Raw genomic sequence first — 17,358 nt, 5'->3', positions numbered from 1 at the left:
AAGTTAATAATTATTAATTAATTAATTAATTAATTAATATGCATTCACATAAGAAAATGATAAAGAATTATAACTTCTAAAGCTTGTATATGAGTACACAAAACTTGTTTTGTGTTTTTCTTACAAAAAAGTTAAAAACAAGTCTCTCATATAAAAGTAATTAAAATCTTTCAAAAATGGCTTTCAAGATTTACATTAAACATTGTGAACATAATGGTCAAAATAATCTAAATCAAACAAAATGTATTGTATTTTTTAATATTTTTTTTTTTTTTTGTAAAATAATTTAGTGAACTAAAATCATGATCGCTTTTTTGAAAAATTAACAAATATTTAAGTTATTTTCATTCATCTACTTTAATTTTTGAACCAAATACAATAAAAACATTTATGAGACATTATAAAAATGCAAATCTCTGTCGCACCCAAAATAATGCAAAAACATTTTCCTATATATCCTTTGCATAAATAGACTTATATGATTCGTGGAAGCAATAATTTATGCATCTTATTAACGTTTTTCGTCCTTGATCTTTACCAAAATCAAATATGTACCTACTTTTACAACATACTAGTATGTTTATAGATGTATTGATCAAACAAAGTATATCTACTTATGAATTTTAATAAAATTTGATTATTTTACTTGTTTCTTCGAAATAGATATTAAATTAACATATCTTATTAATGCTAAAATAACTAAGAATATAATATATTCATTGAAATTGCTAATACAATAAAGAAAGAGAACCTTCCTAAGTTTTGCTTGATTTATTAAAAAACTAATAACTTTGTGGAAAGTTTCCAAAATATTAGGATTCAGTGAAGGTATATTTTGTTTCTTTTTGCGCTTTTTGCGTAGACGTTTGTCATTTTAAATGTTAAATGCAGCTGATTTTGCAACTCAAATTTGGAATAATGTTGATCTTTAGAGTATTTTCAAAGCAGTAACTGGTGTAGGACTGTGCACTTAACTAATCTAAATAAAAATGGTTTTTCTGGAAAACAAAAATCCTTTGCATTGAACGGCAGTTTTAAAACTAAAATTACTATTTTAATAATTATCAAACTTTTTTAATGTTTTTCACAATTTATTAAAGGTCAAGCTTTTCTAAAAATTGTATACTGAAAAAAATTAAATGTTAATTTTTGAAGAAGTAATTAACTATTGTAAACTATTCTTGTATATCCTCACTTTATTAAAAAAAATAAACACTTACCATTTAATTAAATTATATGCTTTCCGCATGAATGCCAGTGATGAGTCTTCTTTCATATTGGTCCGCAAAAATAAACAAACGAATTATATCCTACGAGCACGCATGCATATAGTAGGTTTATGTATATTTGGAAGTTAAACTTTTTTTAATTAAATATCAAAGATTTTTCGCATTATTTCTCCAGACAATGAACAATAAAACAAAGAAATTTAAATATTCCAAAACGAATATAATGTAGGTACACACAAATAGCCTTGACTATATTTTATATAATTAATTTTTTTCTTTCTTCCTTTCGAATTAGGAAACAACTCAAGGATTTTCTTAGAAGTTTAAAGATAAATTAAAACACAGTTCTCTCTTTCTCTATTTTAGTTGCATTTTATATATCTATCAAAAAATCTTACAGCAAAAACGCGATTGCATCACATAACACAATTCAATTGAAATTCACTTATATACACACACAAAAAAAAGAATCATTTTCGTTTCAAGGGTAACAAGTGGAAAATGTCTAACACACGGGGGTATCTCGGTTAAAAGTCAAAGCTATAGGCTGCCTTCGCCATGACTCTCGATTCCTAGGAAATCTTCAATAATCAAATTTGTTTTTAAATGGTCGGAGGAGTAATAAAAAAAAGGAAGGAAACTTGAAAAATTCGATGCAATTAATTTTGCAAAATAGGAACACGCTAAAGGAGTTTTTTTTTGTGTTTCAAATTTTCACACACACACACAGCCAGACATACACAAACAAACACAATCGCAAACAAACTCAGCACTGTCGGTTGTCGGATAAGAATTAACTCAACTCACACGCAATAGCAAAAGTTGTATTTTTCTCCGTAAAAAGGATTCGGTCAAAATCCTAGACCCAACGCACGCAGAAGGAAAATCAATTCGATATGACAAAATACAAACAAAACTAGTATTTTCTTTTGCTAAAGTAGGTATTGTTTAAAAAACAATTGCGCGCCTTTTTTTTGTTATTTTATTTCTTAGTATTTTAGTGATTCATATTAAACTAATTCCGATAAAAAAAAACACTTTTTATTGTTTGATAAAATATTTACTATTTATGGATGGTGGGGCGTATACGTAACTTTTTTTTAAGTTTTTTTTTTTTTGTTTATATGAAATAATTTTGGTAATTCAACACGGGAATTCTAATATTATTAAACTTTGTTTGCTCAATTTTATAATTTTTTTAAATTATAATATCTTTAATGAATTTTTATTGGCATAATTTGTGTAGGTAGTGTTTGTGATTAAAACACAACCAACATCCTTAAAATGACCCAGTTTAATTGCTCCATTTGCTTTTGTATGTTTTTTTGCTGCTTTAATTCCAAGAAAATTTATATTTTCAATTCTTTTTCATGAAACAATGATTTTTAGTGTGTGAATTTTATTTGTGTTCATTCGAAATAAACCTAAAATGGCACAGAATTAAATATTTTTCCTTTCATTTTAAAGAAAAATCCAATTTGTGTGTCCTGTTTTTTTTTTTTTTTTTTGACCGTACGAAAAAGTCCGAAACAAGCTTAACATCCGTTCACGATACAACTTTACATGTTTCTGATGCGAAAGAATTTTCCTTGGGGAGTAAAAAGCACTTTCTCTCACAAGTAGCCTCTGGAAAATGCGGTGTATCTAAATGTATCTCTATCATTCAAATCGAATACATTGAAAAGGGACAGAAATATCTGAAAATTGCTTTGTAAGAGATAAAGTTGTCTTTTTTTGTTGAGAGAGAATCATTGTAGAGCTTAATATGTATTAAAATGACATGCGTTAGTTTTTGTAGTAGTAAAAGTTCCCGGTGGTATTTGTAAATCTATAACAGATTTATTATGGTTCAACGAATGGAAAAATGTTACCTCGTCTGTTAAACTATCGTCTATGATTCAAAAATATATCTACCGGGTTTTTCTATCTGAATTTGAAAATTTATTTGTGTTTAGAATCGCAAAAATACTTTTTCGTCATATCCAATTGGTTGCTAAAAATTTGACATGTTTTTTTTTCTGGATTCATCTTTAAACTCAAATATAGATTCTTTCAGACCTTATATTAACATCCTCTTATCAAAATTTATCGAATCTTTTTTTACCAAAAAAAATTAGTTAAAATCTCAGAAATTTCAGTGGTCTCAGAAACCTTCTTTGAATACAAGAGATTACGGTTCCCCGAGCAGGAATTTTTGATATTTTTAATGAAATGGCAATATTTAAAGAAGATAATTTATAAAATATTGCATTTTTGTTTGCTGTTATTACTTGAAAAACCAACCTTACAGAAAATGGAAATATTTATTTATTTAACAAGAAATACAGAATTATTGTTTTTATCCTCCAAATTTAAACCTACATTTTAAAATAACATTCAAAATGCAATTTCTCCAAATTTTACTTTTTAGAGTGATGTGAACATATCCTTTTAAATGAGTTCTTTTTGTGTAAAATTCAATGGCATTTATGCGCATGATGTTAATGGAAATCTGATGCACTCTCTTTATCTCATAGAGCTTTCCATTGAAAAACATAAACTTTTGGAAAATTTGTTAAACTAAATTCCATTAAAAATGGCGGAATAAAGATTCCAGTTTTATTCCAATTTATGGAATATCAGAATTTTGGCAAAATGTTGTAAATAGAGTTTTATTCCTTCATATTATGTGGGTTTTATTGAGGTAGGTTTAGTCATTCAATTTAAAGGATTGAGATTTTCGTTCTAGATGACTAACCAGACATATATGCCAGTACATAATGGATTATGAGTAACCTTTTAGGTTTTCATTTATCTAACTGATGATGTTTTATTTTTTTTTTTATTATAATAGTTAATTTAATATTTATATTTTTATTTTTCATTTGACGCATGCATTGTGGCTGTAATTAAAAAAAATATATATATTTAGACTTCAGGTTAAAACAGCGAAATTCGAAAAATTATGAAAATTAGGGATTTTCGTGGCTTTTGTTATAATCAGGCACTAAGATAAAAATATCGAGGAAACCAGTAATATTAACTTTGCCCTTTACAGTTTAATATGTCCACAAAAACTCTACACAGTTTCGATCTAATCCATTGAGTCGTTTTGTTTTATTCTATTTTTGCAAAAAAAAAAAATGAATCATAATCTTTAGCAATATACAAAAAGCAATGTTTTTTCAGCTTTTATAATGGATATTTATTGATAAAAATGTTTAGGGAAAAAACATTCAAAAAATGTTGCTTAAAAATTTTGTAATTTTTTTTTTTTAAGTGACTCAAAAAATTTTTAATTTTAAACAAAAACTACAGCATTACCCAAAGCATATCACGCGGATATTTCCCGATCTGTTTTACTCTTCTTGAATGTGTGTGTGAAATGAGACCAAGAGACTCGTCAGTTCCTCCGTAATTACTCACTCCAAACTCACACTTATTAAATGCGGAGGAACTGACAATCAAAAAACTGACATTAAGTTTATAAAGAAGCCCCAAAGAGTGACTGTTAACAAAATCAATTATTCGTATTCAAAATCTATAGAAAAACTTTTCGAAAATACAAGCTAAACAACATTTTTTTCATTGAACCACTCACACTTTAGGTTCGTATAGACCAGGATGGAATCGGCTAACGCGATAGTCGATAGTTAGTTAAAAGCCAACGATTTTACTAGATAAATTGTCGTTTATTGACTATCAACTATTGCGTTAGCCAATTCTGCCCCAGATTAAGTTTGAAATTTTCTCTTTTCACACGATTGTTAGCAAAATAATGTGTTTCCGGTTCCGGAAGCAAAACCAAATAGATTTTTAGCAAATTTCGTCAAATGAACGCTAAAAATATCAAGATCTAGTTTTTTAATCGGTGTTAATAAGGTACAAATAGGATAAAACAAACTTTAATTTTGAACAGTTTCAAGGTTCATGTAGAGTTCATTTTAAGATTTAAAGACATTTCTCAAGATAATATATCGTCTTGTCTTTTTATTATTGTACTCGTAAGTATGTATGCACGAAAATAGATGGTTATTAAAACAAAAAATAATACGCCCAATTCCTTCCATTTTTTGGTTTTAAGATAGCAAAATTAGAGATAGCAAAACAATTTCAATCCCCCCTTTTGTGTAGGTACATATTTTCACATTTATAATAAGAGACAGTTAAATTCCAAACCAAAGATGGGTAGGTAAGGTACCTACATGAAATAATCTGGATCCCTTTATCTTGAAGATAGATTGGAGTTCCCCCTTCTTTTTTTTTTTTTTTTTTTTTTTTCATTTTTCGATTTATTTACTCAGTTCGTGTATTGGTTTCGAAACTGGAAACTCACCACCCTTAAAGCAACAAATTTCTGTAGAACGTGCCTGTCGATGTTAAATTATTGTTCCCTTCAAAAGTATTGCTCCTTCTTGACTGTTTCCGTCGACATATTAACTCCCATATTGCTTCTCATAAAACATCCCAACCAATCTTCAGTGCAAAAAGTTTAACTTAAAATACCAAGCATTAATCGGAGCTCCATATACACAGCATATACACCAAATACCAGTACATTTCCAACACCCCTATAGTTCTGTTCGTCGTTTTCTTATTTATTTTTTTTTTTATAAGGGGATGAAAGTATGAATTTCGACAGATTGCCACATTTCTCAACAGACCAGAGCCAGAGGTTCCCTACAAATATATATTGTTTAACAAACACGTTCGAAAAGTGCAGACACAAGCTTAAAAGGATTTATCTAATGTCTCTAACGCTATACCGCCATTGGCATATCACCACTAAACTCGGCCAAAGGAGCATGGATGCCAACAACCGGTTAGAAGGTGAAAATTCAACGTCTAAGAGCTGAGAGGGTAGATTCAACGACTAACTGCTTTTCTTCTCCAACGATGAATACGGGTTGAATGATCCAGAAGAAGTCCCTATATGTCTGTGTATCCTTTTGCTGTTTTTATTTGTGATATAGAAGAATATCCTTTTTAGAAATGGGTAGCTGCTACATACTCAACATTCTCTCGTATGTGTGTATTATTTTGCGTTTTCGTTCGCTTGGCTTAGATGGGTTATTTCCTTTTCGGTTTGTTTGCTTTCTGTGAAGCAGCCTTGGAAAATGGGGTCTCTGATGGTGGAGTGTGCTAATAAATCACTCGGCTAAGACAAGAAGGATTTTTATTGATTTGTTGTTCTATCATTTTTTTTTCTTTTCGTTTTTGTTTTCTTGTTGCTTTTATTGCACATTTTGCTGATAGAGATGTTGAAGTTTATGTTAAACTTAATTCACACCCCAATGGGGTAGATGATTTTTTTTTTTTTTTTCTTCAAATACATAGTTGAGGGATAATAAAAATATGATAGAAATTCTTATAGATTGCAGATAAACTTTCATTTTACCCTTGGGATACAAATTAATGGGATAGGGATTGAGATTTTTTTTTGTTTTGTGAAAATTATGTTTGCTGTTGGCTAGCATTTTATTGATCTGACATTGTTTTTATCCATTCAAAAATATAAAAAGGGTATTAGAATTAATAACTTTTCTGCACATTATCAATAATATTCTTATTTCTTTGTCGGCATTTCGTTTATTTAATTTTTTGACACTTTCAATTTAATGTTTTTTTTTAATAAGTAACTTTTTAAGGGTTCAAATAATAAATGGTTAAGAAGTTTCACTTTTAAAACTCATAACATGCACTAAGTGTTGACTGCAATCACTATTTCAAACAGAAGTGATCTTAACAAGTTCTCCCGCATAGTTCTTAGCCTGTTGTTCTCGATTCAAAGCTGGCAAAAATCAATAATTTTTGTATAACTATCACCTTGGATGGAAAAATTTATAATTGTCTACACTTTCTAGGTGCTATCAAATTAAAAAAGCAGCTTACCAGAAAATATCGTTAAAAAATAAATAATGGTAATGCTTTCTTCTCCAAAAAAAAAAGTAGGTAAATAAAAGCTTTTATCAGCATCCTCCACCTCATTTTATGATTTAAATAAACAGAAGGGTTTACAAATTGCTTTCGTCTGCAGTATAAGTAGGGTAGGATGGTATAAGAGTGCGCGGTTGATAAGAGTGCGCAAAGCGATTTTCTACGGGAATTTGATTTTGAAAGGGAATATAAGACTGAATGCACTTATTTTGGAAAGATCTAAATGAGTTTGATCTGCCGTCAAAATTTCATGCAAATGTGTTTGTAAACAGAGGTGCTAGTTAAGTTTAAGTATTTTAGAACTTTTTTTTCCAATTTTTCTTGCCAAACAAATTAAATTTTCCGCTTAACAACAAAAAATAACAATAAACAAAGTATGGGACATTGAAAAGTCGACGAAAAGAAACATTTGAGGAACACGTAAGATTGGTCATAAAGTGCATTGTAAAATACATATATATTCTTCGATTACATGTCTGAACGTGTAAGAGTGCGCACCATGATGATGTATAAGAGTGCGCGGGTTATAAGAGCAGTTAATGCTATCCAAGGCTTCAAAATAACTGGCATTTGTCCATATACCAGCAAACAGCAGCTAGAAAAAGCAATTCAACCAAAAAGAAACCAAATACAATTTTACAAAAAACGAGCGAATGAAAGTAACTAGGAAATATTGAAATTTTCTCGGAACCATTAATCGAAGACTAAATTGATTGTTCCTCATGCAAGGAGTGATGGGTTGAAAAATACTCTGTTTATTTAAATATAGGCAGTTTTATTTGCGACTTTTGTGCGAACTTACACCTGTACGCAGCTGCGCACTCTTACAAACTAGGCCGCGCACTCTTACACAATAGTGTGTATAAGAGTGCGCAAATGACCTAACGTGGTATTTTGTTTATAACTATTGAATTAATACATTTTTATTACCAGTTTTAAGTTTTTTTCGTTGCTTTGATTATAAACTAAAAACTATATATAAAAAAAGTAGTTAAATTCTTTTTGTTATTGTTTTATTTGGTGTTTTGTCAAATATGCGCACTCTTATACCACCTTACCCTACTTAAGAATTTCAAAATCTAGGCACTCCATTTATGTAAAATTTTGAATATGCAACTATATAGTTCTTTTTATTTTCGCTGTCTAACTCAACGGGTCACTGGGGTGTATACGTAATTTTTTTTTATTGGTTAATATAAATTCAAATTAATGTTAATTCTTGAGTAATTAATTATACGTGACGTGACTTTTGTTTAACATTTTCATAAATCAAGATATTGAATTTCCTATATTCGGGGTTATGTTTATGGTACCATGGATTTAAATGAAAATAAAATGAATTTTAGAATTAAAATTGTTGTACAACGTTTTTAAAGTTGATTTTGTTTTTAATTATAGATATTTGACAAAGAATCACACAAACAAATTGTCTCCTTTGTATGTTATTGCATATTGTCAGCTCAAACATTTTGTAAGTGTATGGGTAATTTGCATTGGTAAGTTTTAACCCACTTTTTAAGTGAGTTACCACCTAAAAAAATTTGTAACTTAAAGTAACATTGGTGGGTCTAATTCTGTGTACAAATTTTCATGGTTATGTATGTTTCAGAAAGAAAATATTGAATGCGGAAACCAAAAAATATTGGTTGAAAATAATATAAATAATTATTTTTTGAATAAAAATAAAATTTTACATTTCTCGTTTCGGAAATGTAGTTAATATTATTTAAAATAATGTTTTCTACTCAAAAACATTAAAATTAAAATTTTTAATTAATTTGCAGTCTAGAACTGTTGTGGTTCAAAAGATCTCAATGACAGAAGTCGATAACCTACATATATTAAATGATTTATTCTTTCTTTATTGTAAGTCCTTTCATCCTAAAAAGAGTATCTCCTCTCCTCTTTTTAAATTTTCAAGTGCATAGTTTTCAATAAAAATATCGAATTTTTACTTTTATGGACACATGTTAGGGATTTATGTATGAGCTTAAGCATCAAGTACCTACTTCGTACTCGTATACAAATGTATCTTTTTTTAATTTATTTAAGTTGCCTTTATTTTGTTTTTATATGTTGTCTGATTTTTATTTTCTTTTTTTTAACATTAACTCAATTTATAAAACAAAATTTAAAAATCATGCAAAAGTCTACTATCCAAGCCATACATGACAGGAAAAAATAAGACTTTAAAATTTTTTGCTTTGTAGAGATAAAATTTCAGACACACAAACATTATAGGAATATAAATTGCAGATAATATCCAGACCACGTATGCGAAAATAAGGAATATCGAGAGGAAAATTTTTAAAATGCGAAAAAATCGAACCTTGTATATTTATATGAAAAATATACCATCCAGCAGGACGGGTCTATGATGCCAAGCATCAAACTGTCGTTAAAAACCTTAAATGTGTGCCAGATATATAAGTTCTTTGGGAAATTGTCTTCATTGTGCATTACCATGAATCATAAAAGCGACAGAAATTACAAAATAATCAGAATTTACACTCCTGGGCAAACCATTTATGCATGAGGTGATTATATGAAAGCAAATTGCGCTATAAATGTTTTATATGATGATTGGATTTTTATGCCCGTTAAGAAATGATTTCGTTTTTTTTCTTTTTTCTATTATATTTTGTACGTAACTGTTGCCGGATTCATGATTTTGGTTTAATGGTTATTACTATCCACATTTTGGCAGAGTTAAAGTAAACAGTTGGAGGGTTATTGTAATCCATATAATAATGCAAGATCATGTTTTTATATTCTTGGCGAGGTGTATAATAAATTCAAATTAATTTTAATCCATATTTCAATAATCCGAAATTATTTTAAGTAATTTCACCTTCTAACATTTTTCATTATTGTGGAGGAGAGTTGATTCCTCTTTTATGCTTTAAAATGTGTATTTCAAATATAGGGTCGCTGGTTTTGACTTGGTTTATTTATTTAACTTCATTTGATAACATTTTTAAATAAAAAAACATTATTGTATTTAAAATTCTAACATGTTTCTAGAATCAGTATTGTCAATAAATAAACTACAGTATTTTTTTTTTTTTTTTTTTTCAAAAATTCGACCATGAATTCTACCATCGATCACAGGCGAGGAACATTGAAAGATAGGAATCTAAATATTTCACCCGAAAATTCTTTGCCACAGTCTAAGGACGACGCCAGACGTGACAAATAACCAAAAGCTCTTGCGAAGCATTTTCTCACGAATATTAAAGGTAAGAAATTTCGCATCCACAAAACTACAAATAAATCTTCTCTTAACCCATTCCTTTCTCATGGTCTATTGATTTGGTTTGAAATGAAAAAAAAAAAACAATCTTCCCTCTTTCACGTTTCGGTTTCACTCATAAAGATTGCTAAAAATTCCTTTCTTCTCTCCTGTATTGACATTCCAAAGTTATCTTAAAAAAAAGCAAAAACAAATGTGTTCTGATGGTTGAAAAAGAAGATCTTTTGTTGGCTTTTCCGTTCCATCTAAAAATTAATTCAATTGCAAGAAACATCTGATGAATACGTGCATTTTTGTGCTGCTAGCTTACCGCGCACACGTACCATTTTGATGAGTTTGAAGGAGGCTCACGACAACGTCAATCCTCGGTCGTCTCCTTGTCTCCAAGGCGAATCAATTTCCTGACTTGAAGGCTGATATCATGACACGTCGTTTGTTATCTCCACCACTGACAACATCCTTCTTCCCTTATTCACCTTTAAGCCATCACTTTTTTTTTGTTTTTTTTTTTTTTGTAATTCAAATGTCCTTGGCACATTTGTGATTGCAAATCTTGAAGACGCAAAACCAACCAAAGTCCTTGATTTTATTTCCCTTTGGAAATTTCTTGTCGAACTTTCTGCAAAGAATATTCTCCTGAAGCTGAACTAGGGACGAAAAAAAAGTTCTTACATTAGTGCAAAGGTAAAAAAATATTTCCCTCTCCGACTCCCACATTTTTCGATTGACACAACGAAAAGGAAAGTTCTCATCTAAATCAAACTGAGTTTTTTCTACCTTTTCCTATATAGCTATCGGTATGTATCGGAGAGTATAGCAATATGGTTGCAATTTTCCTCATCGACTTTTTAAAGACATGTAAGAAATATTTATAAAGTTTTTTTTTTCCTGTTTGTGTGTGTATTTTTTTTTGTGTTGCTAAAAAAAAGGCAGCAAAAAATTCAGAAAAGGACAACAAAAGAAATCCTGTGGCAATGTGGGATTCTTTTGGAATGGAAAGGTTGAAGGTCTGATGGCGGTTTACAATTTCTTAAATGAAATGAGAATTCGATAGAGGGTTGAAAATTCAACTTCATTGAGAGAGTTGAGTCTTTTAAATGTTTTATAGGCAGATTTAAGTATGGGATGAACACAAAAAAAAATACACTTTTTATTAAGCATATCAAGGAAAACCCTAAAAAAAACTTGGGTTTATTTGATGGGTTTGTGATTGGAAATGTGTTTGAAGGTCCTAATGGAAAAAAGTTTTGAATAGAAAAGATATCTTCACTTAATTATTATCGTGGTTTTTATTATTTTTTTTTTTTCTAAAATCAACAAAAGCGTTTGGGTATAAAATCTTTTTCTGGTAAGATGGTTGTTTATTTTTTTGTTAAGGTAAGACACAAAAGGGTTAAGTCGGATGGAACCTTGAAAATAAGTCCTCGGTTGAAATTTGAGAAGGACTTTGTTATATATTTTACAGTTTTGAAATGAGTCTGATGGTTGTTCTTGGTATCAAAAAGGTCTAAGTATAATGTAGGTATGGGAATCAGGGAGGAATATCTATTAAAAATTTTGATTTATGATATCTTTTCGATAAATTCAAAATTCATTAAGTATGGTTTTCTTTGTTTAAGTTAAAGTGAATAATTAATTATTCACATATGGTTTCTTGGTTCTAAGATAAATGGATTTGTTTGAAAAATAAAGGAATAAATATAAACTCTTGGTTATAGCTAGGAATAACAGAGTTTTAACTATGGGAGATTCAATTAAGAAGTTTACACTCCTGAATACTTTGATTTATATTGAACCAAATTCTAGAGATATTGTATTTGAGTTAAGGTGAATTTGGTTTCAAATTTGTCTTATCTATTATTATAAAGATTAGAACACTTTTATTTTTAATAAAATATACTATTGTTTGTGGGCTATAGGTCTTTTCTTGAGTTAGTTCTTTTCTCTATCAGTCGACGTTTCGGGTATGGATATACCCTTCTTCAGGACTAATATTAAAAACTTTTTAACCTCTTAAGGTTTAACAAAAGTGGTTTGTCAAAAACTGTTTAGCTTTTTGTATCAAAGATATTTTAAAATTCAATAATAGAATATCTTGAAAAAGACGTTTCACATTATTGAAATTTCAAAACATTGTTTTGAAATTTCAATAATGTGAAACGTCTTTTTCAAGATATTCTATTATTGAATTTTAAAATATCTTTGATACAAAAAGCTAAACAGTTTTTGACAAACCACTTTTGTTAAACCTTAAGAGGTTAAAAAGTTTTTAATATTAGTCCTGAAGAAGGGTATATCCATACCCGAAACGTCGACTGATAGAGAAAAGAACTAACTCAAGAAAAGACCTATAGCCCACAAACAATAGTATATTTTATTTTACTAAAAAGGTCACATAAGAAGGAATATTTATTCTTTTATTTTTAAAGTAGGTATTCATTTTATTCCGATACTGAGGTGTTAACTGTGGTATACGGCGTAAATTTATCAAAGTTTTCCCCGAAATAAGACTAAGAATCTTATACCATGGTGTGATCCTTCTCCGTGTCTCAAAAATTGTATCTTGGGTTCGATTGATAAAACAAAAATATCGAGATCTACTGTAAACAATGAACATGAACATCCTCTTTTTGTGAAAACTCTCTTTTTGTCTACCCCTTAGAAACCCTCTGTAGCCACACCTCTTTTTTGTGACGTGATAGGCACACGGGTGCGAGTTTGGTTTATATTTTTTCATGTCGCTATAACTTTTTTCGGTCTCAATATTTTACAGAGAATTACATATGAAATTGATGTAGAATTTTCCCAGGAATTCAATATATTGTATTCACAATTCCAAAAAATATATTTTCAACCTTATAAAGAGACTTTTTTGTGACCACTTTGTTGAAAAATCGTATTTTTTTTATTTTTGTCCTGCCAAATTCGCACCCGTGGTGTGTCGACAGAGGGTTAGTAAAACTCCTAAGCTTTTTGAACTTGTTATCAGTACAAGAATCATAAAAATTCTTTTTAACTTGGCTGACCCATATATCTTGACTTTTCAAACTGCATGCTTATCTAATCTGCAATTGATTCGTTAGTTTCTTGCAGGTATCTTGTTACTTAACCAACCCACACTTCTTATATGAATCAAAATATTTTCTTTGTTCAATTATATATGAAGTTTAAAAAATGTAATTTTTTTTTTGTTTTTTAAAGAAAATAGGATAATATCACGCAAATGAAAATTCCTTAAGTATAAAAACAAAAACATAACCAAAATGTCAACGTGATGAATAAATCAGTACGTGCTAGTTGTACAACAATCTAGAAGCGCTTGTTAGAAGAAGTATGTGCTCTACATGCAAGATACATGTTTTCATACAGAAAACAAGTTTCTTATAACTAGAAGTAGTGAGTCCTTCTTGCACAACTTCTTGCGTTTAATCTCTAGAGCAACTTACTCCTTTAAATAAACGATGGTTGCACGACGAGAAAATAACTCTCCATCTCACTTGAGTGTATATGAGTGGAGGAATGGCATTTTATGTAAATCGTAAATTAAACTAAGATTGGACGTAATTTTTCATATATACATATACTCCATAAAGTCAAGGATTAAAAGTGGGTTTCGTTCCATTTTCCCTATTCTATCCCATCCTATCTCATCCCTTTGCAACCCGATTCCACAGTGTGTCCTTTAACTTTCGTCTGATTTAAAACACAGAAAATTTGCATGCCAACTTAATTGCATGCAAAATTACTGTACTCCCGGACGTTAATTCAAAATCTTGTTACATAAATATTCATTAAGATCATTAGTATTCAATAGGGCTTTTCCAATTTGCTACCACGTCTGCTATCTTACCTCTACACTTTTGTATTTTATCAGGATTAGCAATAGCATAAGGCTTTGTTTTCTGAGAAAGAAGCTACAATATTAATGCTAAACAAAACATTGAATTGCACGTGCAAGAAGAAATATGTATATTTACAATCATTTTCACTTCTTTTTTTTCTAAATTTGATTCTGTTTCGAATCTTGGAATTCATTCAGCGGCTGTATCTTCGGTTTCCTTATGTTTTTTTTTTTTCGGGAAGAGTTTGTGTACTACCTTAAGTGTTATAGGATTGGCCAATTAACGTGAATGAATCATTAAAATGGGCAGTTCTTTAAATTATCACTGTGTTCCCTCAATCATTGGAATGAACAATAAATATTGTAAGATACAAAGAAATACCACAGGTACAAGTTTCGCAATAGGAGAAGGAGCTTGTCATTAGGTTTTTTGGTATGCATGACTTCTCCTGGTTAGGATATGCTATGTATGCGTTGTTTTATGCATAATCAAATAATTAAGGTAATTGGTGAAACGCACGAAAAGGGAACATGGGAGCTGATGAACTCTCAGACATGTGCGGTTTCATTTGTATCTCTATAGGTTAGGAGTTAGGACCGATCTAAACCAACAATAGCTCGGTTATAATCATGTTAATTTTGCGTTTAAAATATAATTAAAATTAGCGTATGGCGTTATTAAGAGCTGTAGATACTGATTTTGCATTATTTGCATACATAGGTACTATTTTTAATATTGCTAAACTAAGAAAAAAGACCACCTAAAAATAAGCGGATGTCACCTTAAATTAATAGGATTTCTGCATGGTTTTTTGCTAAGATAACTTACTCCCGTCTTAAATTGTCGGTTTCTTTAAGATGAAGATTCATATTAAAAAGAATTGAAGTTCACCTTTAATTTAACAGAATTGAATTGGATTCCACTTATTTTAAGTGGACATCATTATGTTTTAAGAGGGTGGGAATGGGAATAATGGTGGGCATCATATTCATCCTATTTTAACGTGCTCTTTTTTTCTCGCGTGTAGTACGCTGCTGCTCCACTAGGATAACGAAATGCTTGTTAAATCTCAGCGGAAATCTTAGAAAAATATGCAATGACAAATTGAATAGCAAAAACAAAGAAAGGAACCAAAACGTCATTATTGCGCAAACAATTAATGTCTCAGGCAATTATTTGTGTCTGAAAAAGTGGTGAAAACTTCTCCAAATAATCTAATACAATTTTTATTTTCGCTGGTCACACAGCGTACCGCAGAAAGAAAAGCAGAACGAAATTTTTGGTTTTTTTCGGTTTTGTTGTGCTATTTTTGTATGAATTTTTCGTTTAGCATCAGAAGCGTACAGGGATTCACCCATACCGCTACCGGATACCTTTCCGGACTGGAAATTCCGGTGTGGTCATTTCTTTAATCGTTAATGTTTTTATAGATTCTATCATATTTTGTCGATAACTCAAGAAATGTAAAATGTAGAATGTAAACCCTGACTTGACTAATGCCGATTTGATTTTTATTAGTTCAAAGTGGAAATAACCGACTCGTGCAAAGTCGATATAGTATTCTCACAAGAGAGCACACTGATTGTTTTTCCTATAAATGAAATTTTAAAAATTCCCATTTAAAAACCCGTCCTTAGTCTGCTTCTACACGAAGACGTTAAGTTCAAGATGCACATAAGAGCAAGGGAGAAAGAATTTTCGAAAAAAAGGGATGGAAGATTTTCTACTCTCTGAGTCTCCGGTCGAAAAATTTGAGACTCATTTTGACGTTTCTCTTTGATCTTTTTCTTTTTTTTTTTGCTGTTTTGCTTTTTTTGATTTCGTCGTTCGCAGAGTTCGCTTCGTCGGTTGTGTATTTACCGTTTGTATGGCGATTTGAATCCGAATTGAATCAGGATTTAGGTCTATATATACCTGAATCGAATCCGGATTTGTCGATCCGATCTTACTCGGGGAGCTGAGTCGAATCGAAAATGTGCATATATATGTAGGTACCTAACGAATTGAATGCTCGAGATATAATTTATGGTGGAAATTGTGTGTGATTGTCTTCTTATTTGCAAATTCACTGTATGTATGTAATGTACATATTATGATATCTAGTTTTACTTGCACTTTGTTTTTGGTTAGATTTTTCTATTTTATTGTAAATATATTTAAAAGAAAAATTGTGTTTTCGATTCTATTTCAATTCGATTCCTCGATCTATTATAGTCATATACCTGGATCGAAATTTCAATTCAGATTCAATTCGATCTTTAACGGCCATATTATTCACTAGTTTAAAAAATACATCTGGATGTAAGCAATGTCAAATGTCAAAAATAAATCCAATTCCATAATATTCACTACTTAAATCCAATCATAAATCCAATTTCTTAAATCCAATCTCGTTAAATCCAAACAAATTTAAACTGCTCTCTGCAGGTCCGTTTATTCATTTTCACAGTGTTCAGTTGTTTTGTAAAGTATTTTGTGAAGGAAAAATAAATTTAAATGCAAATTCTACAACATTTATTGAATAATCACATAATTTTTTTTGAGTGAATATGAACAAAAAATGAAATCCTTGGATTTATGAAATTAAGATTTAATGGATTGGATTTAAAATTAACTTTAATCCAAACTAAATCCAGAGTGAATAATATGGCCGTAAATCGGTCATACAAACGGGGTAATTATTTGCGTGTATAGTAACTTTTTTTTAATGTATTCAAATATTTTCGTTGCACGTAGAGCCCGCTGGATAGGGTTGCCAACCGTACTCTAAAAAAGAGTATTGTTCTCTATTTCACGTATGTGTACTCTATAATCTATAACTCTGATAGAGTACGTCAAAATACTCTTTTTTACTTAAAGCTGAGTGTACCACCACATAAACATATGCATCTTAACGTTTACAAATTGGTGGATAACTTTCATGTTTCTAAAGATAGAATTGAATGAAAAAAAAACGAGGCTTAAAATATTCGACCTTATAATTTCTAAATTTGAACAATTGTAATTTAGAGAGTACAAACACTATAATTTGTATCGTTGTTTTAGTACGACCTATTTGCTTTGTTTGTTTCTTAGTCAAATTTTAAATTTAATTTTTTTTACTAAAATTTTAATTTTT

General features: G+C 29.9%; 1 protein-coding gene across 1 annotated transcript in view; it reads right to left on the bottom strand.

The window, feature by feature from the left end:
• Positions 1 to 2,794, bottom strand: part of LOC129906360 (heparan sulfate glucosamine 3-O-sulfotransferase 5) — a 58,643-nt gene extending 55,849 nt beyond the window's left edge. Inside the window, exon 1 of the mRNA XM_055982101.1 lies at positions 1,221 to 2,794. The gene's annotated coding sequence lies outside the window, so the exon portion shown is untranslated. The remainder of the gene's footprint in view (positions 1 to 1,220) is intronic.
• Between the last annotated feature and the right edge of the window lie 14,564 nt (positions 2,795 to 17,358).

This window comes from Episyrphus balteatus, chromosome 1, assembly GCF_945859705.1.
Source record: "Episyrphus balteatus chromosome 1, idEpiBalt1.1, whole genome shotgun sequence".
NCBI lineage: Eukaryota > Metazoa > Arthropoda > Insecta > Diptera > Syrphidae > Episyrphus > Episyrphus balteatus.
This window is presented reverse-complemented; position numbering and strand designations above follow the sequence as displayed.